This window comes from Corvus hawaiiensis, chromosome 3, assembly GCF_020740725.1.
Source record: "Corvus hawaiiensis isolate bCorHaw1 chromosome 3, bCorHaw1.pri.cur, whole genome shotgun sequence".
NCBI classification, from domain to species: domain Eukaryota; kingdom Metazoa; phylum Chordata; class Aves; order Passeriformes; family Corvidae; genus Corvus; species Corvus hawaiiensis.
The window spans coordinates 102251193-102257763 of record NC_063215.1 but is presented as its reverse complement, the minus strand read 5'-3'; the positions used below and the strand labels follow the sequence as shown (position 1 = coordinate 102257763).

At 38.0% G+C, this 6571-nt stretch overlaps 1 long non-coding RNA gene across 1 annotated transcript; it reads right to left on the bottom strand.

Moving 5' to 3' along the window:
- Window positions 1-754: 754 nt before the first annotated feature.
- LOC125324152 lies at window positions 755-6144 on the bottom strand. Its single transcript, XR_007202836.1, has 4 exons — window positions 5785-6144; window positions 4456-4671; window positions 4221-4275; window positions 755-3284 (listed from the first exon to the last, which is right to left on the bottom strand). It is a non-coding gene; the product is annotated as an uncharacterized LOC125324152 (long non-coding RNA).
- Window positions 6145-6571: the final 427 nt, after the last annotated feature.

Sequence of the window (6571 nt, the reverse complement as noted above, 5' to 3'; positions counted from 1 at the left end):
TAATGCTGTAATTACTGTATGCAGTTGCTGAATCTAACAATATAAATTAAGTGCCAAGTATGAGTTTCTTTTCCACAGCTAGGGAGAGTCAGAGCAACTTAAATTGCCCTGTATTTCTTTTACAAAGAAAGCTCATTTTTAAATTATGTATGCATATAAATTCCAGAAAAATCATAGGATTCTTCTGCTTTCCTTACTTCCCACACTGTATCTGAGAACACCAACTTTTTTCATTTATTTCACTTTCCCTTGAAGGACTCTGACAGAGATGCAGTTTGGCTTCGGAGACCAACTCATTGAATTTACTTTTTCTAAGGCTATTACCCAATAACTTAGCATTGTGCAACTACCCAGAAAAAACTAAACAGAAAAATCACCATGCAGATATTTGCAGAAATATATAAGCGATCCTTTACTTCACATACGTCCATGATTTTCAGCTGATAACTTACGTTCAGATCCTAACTTTCAAATTCACTGGTTACTCATAATCCTTTCTGACAGATGACAGGCACCACATCACATCCTGTGTTTTTCCACCTTCTGCAATACACAATTTCTGGACATGACTGCAATCAGTGGGCAAACTGCAGTTTCATTTTGGTAAAAACTTCTCAATAAAACTTAGTTGCCTACACATTTCTGCAAAAATTAATTGAAGAATTTGGATTAATAATCTTTTGACTTGCTGATAATACATGGCATGGTTTAGGAATTCCTGGGGAAAAACAAAAATGAAAATCAGAAGCAATCATTGAGTAATACATCATTTATTTAGTGTATTACATCAGTTTCTCAAATCTTCCTGACTCATAACAGAGCAAGCACACCCAATGCTGTAGAAATGTGGCATTTCCTAGCCTTCACTGCACACATGTTGAAGCACCATCCTCAGTTAAGCCATCCCATGACATATGGGAAAAAATGTACCTGACATAGCAGGAAAACAAATTTGGACTGATAATGCAGCACATCTGTACAGCAGGACAAGAGACAGAATATGTCATGCAGAGGTGATGGAGGAGAAAAAGGAAAAGATGTGGAACCTAGCTGAAGTACAAGTGAAACTCTTCATGGTTGAAGCAAGTGCAACCAATGACAACTATAATTTTCCATTGTTTGTAAGGGGAACATTTAAATAATTTCATGGTGTTTCCCTCCCATCCTTCTCGTCCCTCTCTTCCTCCACTTGCAACTTGTCTCACATCACACCTTTTGTTTGTTAAGGTCAGTTGTGAGACATCTTCCTTTACACCTGAATAAGGCCACACTGAATACTGTGCATTAAAAATGAGACAATAACCTGTTTCCTAAAAGTATCTCGACCAGTTAGAACTAGGAAAACAAGGGAGAATTCTTCTACTTTGCAAGTAGGGGTATGTGGAGAGGTGACATATTTTCCTCTTTCTTTAGGTTAAATATACTTGTTATTTACATGAAATCCATCTGCTACAACATCCTACATGCCCAGGAGGACCATACAGTTAAAACATATCAAACCCACATTATTGTGCCTTTCCATACTGTGACATATTAAAAAGGATTTTAGGACTGGGCTGTCAGACATGCACAACAGATTAATTGCTGGGTGAGCATGAACATACAGTACACCACAATCCATGAAAGGATACCACTAATATATAGCAATACAAGTAGACATAAAAAAAGATTGACATTTAACCCTGGATTTTAGCCCTTCCCATATTTTTGGCCTTTCAGTGACTAAATTCTTTGGAGTTAGCAACAGCAAGCTAGGCTAAAAATATTCCACCTGTGAATTAGTGGTCCATTTTTTTCAAGTGCCTAAAAGGGATACAGAACCATCTATGGGAGCAGACATACCCAAAGCACAAGCAAAACCTGGTTTTGTCTGGAAAAACTGGACAATTGCCAAAGTTAGCTGCTCCTCCACTTGACCACATATGTAGAAGGTTATAGTGCATGACTTGTATGGACATTGGGGGAAATAAAGAATTATTTCAATGTTTTTAATATTCAAAAGCAAAATGGAAGAAAATGTTCAAAAAAATCTGTGCCTACCTCCCCCACTCAAATCTTCCATATATTGAGGTTTTGTGTTATATGGCTTTTGCTCCAGTAAGAATAGTGTTTAGGGAAGGAAGATGACACTGTCCATGTAGTAGGAGGAAAATATAAAGCACTGTTAGGTGCTTGGCAGCAATATGGACAGATATATTTCCTTTCAATGGCAAATGCATATTGGATCTACCAGTCATACACACATATCTCAGTAGATATGGCTACATTTTCCTCTTGACTTTGCTATCAAAATGTTTCTTTACCACATTTATATGTCCCTCAAAAATATACACAGAAAAGCAAAAGGTCTTTTTGATCAGATGAGAGGTTCCTTTGCAAGTTCTTTTTGCTCATTTATCTAAAAGCCACGTAAAAACTGTCTCAAGATGTTCCCAAATTGCTTTCATACTTGTTTTGCTGAAATCCTGTTAATTCCTGTTTAACTGCATGTCTTGCTGTTGTCATTTACACACCTTCCACACGGCAGGATGCTGCAGGACATATTGTGCTTGCTGACAAATTTTTTTGAAGGAAATCCTTGCAATCAGCTGTCCAACATATGAAGCTACATTTGACCACAGGGCATAGAACAAGGGAATTGTTTTTATGACCAAGGAAATCAAAACTGTTCCTCCATAAAGTTCTGGGAGGAAAGAGGGGAAGGGGGAAAGAAGCACAAACCCCTACATCTCTAAGAGCATAATGAAAAGAAAAATAAATCCTTTCTGAAGGCCTGAGGTTAAGAAGCACTGAGTTCCAAAATCCCAGAGGCCAATGGAAGCTGAAAGCATTCAATATCCATTTGGACTGGTCCTACTACTTCACTGTTCAGATCTCACTATTTGCAGCATGCATTTTCTAGCACACGGAAGAAATTGGTGCTGATTGCAATAGAAACATTTTGGGGATGGCAGTAGTAACCACTCCTAACAGCTAAACACAAATTAGAGACAAACTTCAGAGCCTATTTAGCACACCATTTCCACATGCAGCTTGATTAAGACAGAAAACGACTCAGTCTGTCTGTTGCAACACGCTCCACAAGAAGTACAGAAGCGAATTGAGGACAGTAACAGGTAAATAGATGATTCAGGAAGAAGCTGAATTTAGACATATGACATTGACTTAAAAGTTCAGATTTTCTCCCTGTTCAGTTTTCTGAGCTCACGCTGGCTCTGCTGAACAACTAGGCTTTGTTTTCTGCCGTGAAAGGGGAACATCACTGAAGCCAGCAGACACATCATCTGCAAAGAAAAGGTCACTGTTACAAAACCAAATCAAGACCCAGTCCAAAGTGTTTTGTCTGTTTCAAAGCAGGCTGGTATTCTTTTACAGTGAATTTTCATAGGGATAAAACTCCTGCTCACTTGACAAGAAAGACTAACAATACATACTACATAAATAGCAATGGTTCACAAATAACTTAGTAATATTTAATTAAAGTATCTACATGAAAGCAAATAACATCTCTGTGCTATGAAAAGCATTAAAGCACTTAAAGAAATCCTTCTTTCAGAGGATGTGGCTGAGCTATTAACTCAGGCTTATTTTATGGTTTCATCCAGGAGTCACAACTCAGAGCACATCCAACCACCTCATTCCAAAATATTCTACTAGGAACCTTGCTTCTAACCTTTGTGGAAATGTATTCAGGACTCTCCATTCACAACTTAAAAGGCTTTTCTTAGGCACCACACTCCTCAACGTGTAGAATTTACACATCCAGTCATAACAATATCTTATTTTCTTCTGTGTCCACTCTGAAAACTATTTCAGGAAGTCCCCCATTTGTCAAATCGTCAGCAAGCTTTATATGACTTTTTTATTTATTTTTATTCTTTCCTAAAGAAAACAATATTTAATCTATGAACAAGAGTGTGCATGAAATATTTCTCATTGTATGACAATGTTTTACCAGTTCATCTTCAAAAAACCACAAAAAAAAAGTCTGAAGACTAAAGTCAGGAAGATATTACAATATTTGGGCAACAGGAACACTAGCTTGGTGTCTTTAGAGGGGCAGGGAATAAGCCTTGCATCTTACACATGGTTTCATTGTGTGCAATCCCAGTGGTAGAAAAGGAAGTGGCAATTATTTTTTAACAGATCTTTCCACCTAGGCCAGAGGAAAATGCAGACTTAATGTAGCTACTGCAAACATAAAAACATAGAGGAGGTACCTCTACAAACTCCCAGCCTGTGTTGTTGTGGGCAAGCTGAGGCCACAGCAAGTCTCTGAAAGAGTGAAAGGAATTAATTATTGTTGTACACAGTTGTAACAATGCAAAGGTATTAAATCTCTGTGTGAACCTTTGCCATCCATTGCTTGGAACATGTTTGTATGCATAGAACCTCTCTAATGTTTAATTGTTATAATAAAGATGCTTCATCAAAATAACAAAACAAGATATTCACCTTTCTGTGTGCAGGGAAGTTGATAAAATGAAGGAGCTGGACCTCTGCTTTGGTGCCCACCCTGGCAGAGAGATAACAAATGAATAGAAGATACTGTGCAGCTCTAGGGCAACTGAGAAGCATCTCTGCTCATCTCCGCAGAGCAATTGCATGTGGCAGGAAATCCTGTGCTGAAGAAACGCCACCCATTGAGATGTTCCAGGTTTGGGAAGACAGCTGAACAGTGGTGAGAAGGTATGAAAAAATTCAATATGTTCTTATTCCTAGACTTTATAGCACTACTAATGCTATGTTTTAAAACTTTCCCTATTTATAAACTTCCTGTGCTTTTGTCTGGCTCCTTCAGCTGAGCTACACTTCTGCAAAGTCTTCCTCCCATCCCAGCCCTGACCTGTGCCTGCCATGGCAGCTCTAACTCAGGTCTCCTTTACTGCTGACTACAGAATTTTTCTCCCAGCACTGCCACTGCTCACAGATGTCTTTGTTTAACTTGAATATTCCTTAGCATCTGCCAGCATTTTCCCCTAGCTAAATTCCTACTAAATGCACTTTACTTCTCTAAGCCTCGTCAGCTATTGCTCTAAATGCATCCCTTCAAGAGGAAAAAAAATCTCCACCTGTCTTTAATATGTGTATCAATAAAATGAGGATTAGAAATCTGCACTTCTAGGCTGTTAAACAAACTCTCTTCTGCCTCCATTTATTCACCCATAAAATGGCTATAATATTTACTACAATATCTCAAAGAACAGTTAAAAATCTTAATGCTATTAATTCAATACTACTGATTCTGTCTTGCTACAGGGAATATATAAACATTTCCATGCCAGGTCGATATATATTTATAAAATTTATAGTTTACAGTTTGTAGTCATTAGTATAACAACATTTGCAAGGTTAATACCCCAGTCCTACGGAGCAGAAGGTAGTATCTGCATTATAGGCAAGATTATATTCTTGTTTGCTAGATATTCCTTTTAAGTAAGTCTGTAACATTTATTTTCTCCTATAGGGCAGTATTATTAATAAATACATACTGCCAGGCTTTAATTTATGTAAAAGCCCATTGTTTTTAAAGAACTTCTCTGCAACAAAATTAATCCTTTTTCTTTTTTTAATACATAGTACAGAATCTTTTTCTTACAGCTGCTTTAGCAAGGTTTTTCCCTTAGGTCTGTATATTATACAAATGTTTTCAAAGGACAGTAAAAAAAAACAAAAACAAAAACAAAAAAAACCCCACCAAAATGAAGAATCAGTAACCAGCAGAAGCACACAGAACACCATTGTACCCTAAAGACAAGAAATACCATTGCTAAAATCACAGACCTGAAGTTGCGCTTTAAAAAAAAAAGTAAAAATAGGTGACTTCCAAGTTTGATTGTGCAGCCCATATGTGCTGTAACATGAACACACGAGACCGTCCGCTGCCTCTCGAAAGGAAGGACTGCCTTTAGCTGTGCTGATCTTCTCCAGGAATTACTCTGCTCTGTACAGAGGATGACTGTCAGCCATTTCCAGCACTAATTGGACTCAAGTATGGTACGACCTAATTTCTCAGCATGTACCGCAGAGTTCTGAGATTCGTGAATGCTTCAGCCTTTGGAGAGTTTTGTTGTTTTCTATTAGCTACAACTTCTCTGTCTCTGACTGCCAGCAGAGGGAGAAAACGGAATGTGAAGCTGAGAACATAATACGACACACCATCTCTCATCCACACTGCTGAAATAAATATGATGTGGTTTCAACCATTTCTTTTCTAGGGCAGGGTACACTCATTCTAAGTTTCCCAGTGTAAAAGTAATCTGATTAAATTTGGTGGCTTTTTTTTTTCCCCCTCTCCCGTCTTTTTTCCACCCTTCTCTCCCCTTTTGCCTTTCGTTCCATGCAGGCGGAATCTTTATGAGACATATAAAGAGTGGAAAAATTATACAGGGGGGTTTATTATGAAACTAGAAATCATTTCATTGGCATTAATGGGAAAGTCTGTCTTTTGGAGAGCTCCACATTTCTAGAAGCCATTTCCTCTTCTCAAGATCCCTTAATGCAACAACCAGGGCAAGACAGGAATTGCTTTACCTCTCTTGTGCTTCAAAGATGTGTACACGAGATGGGC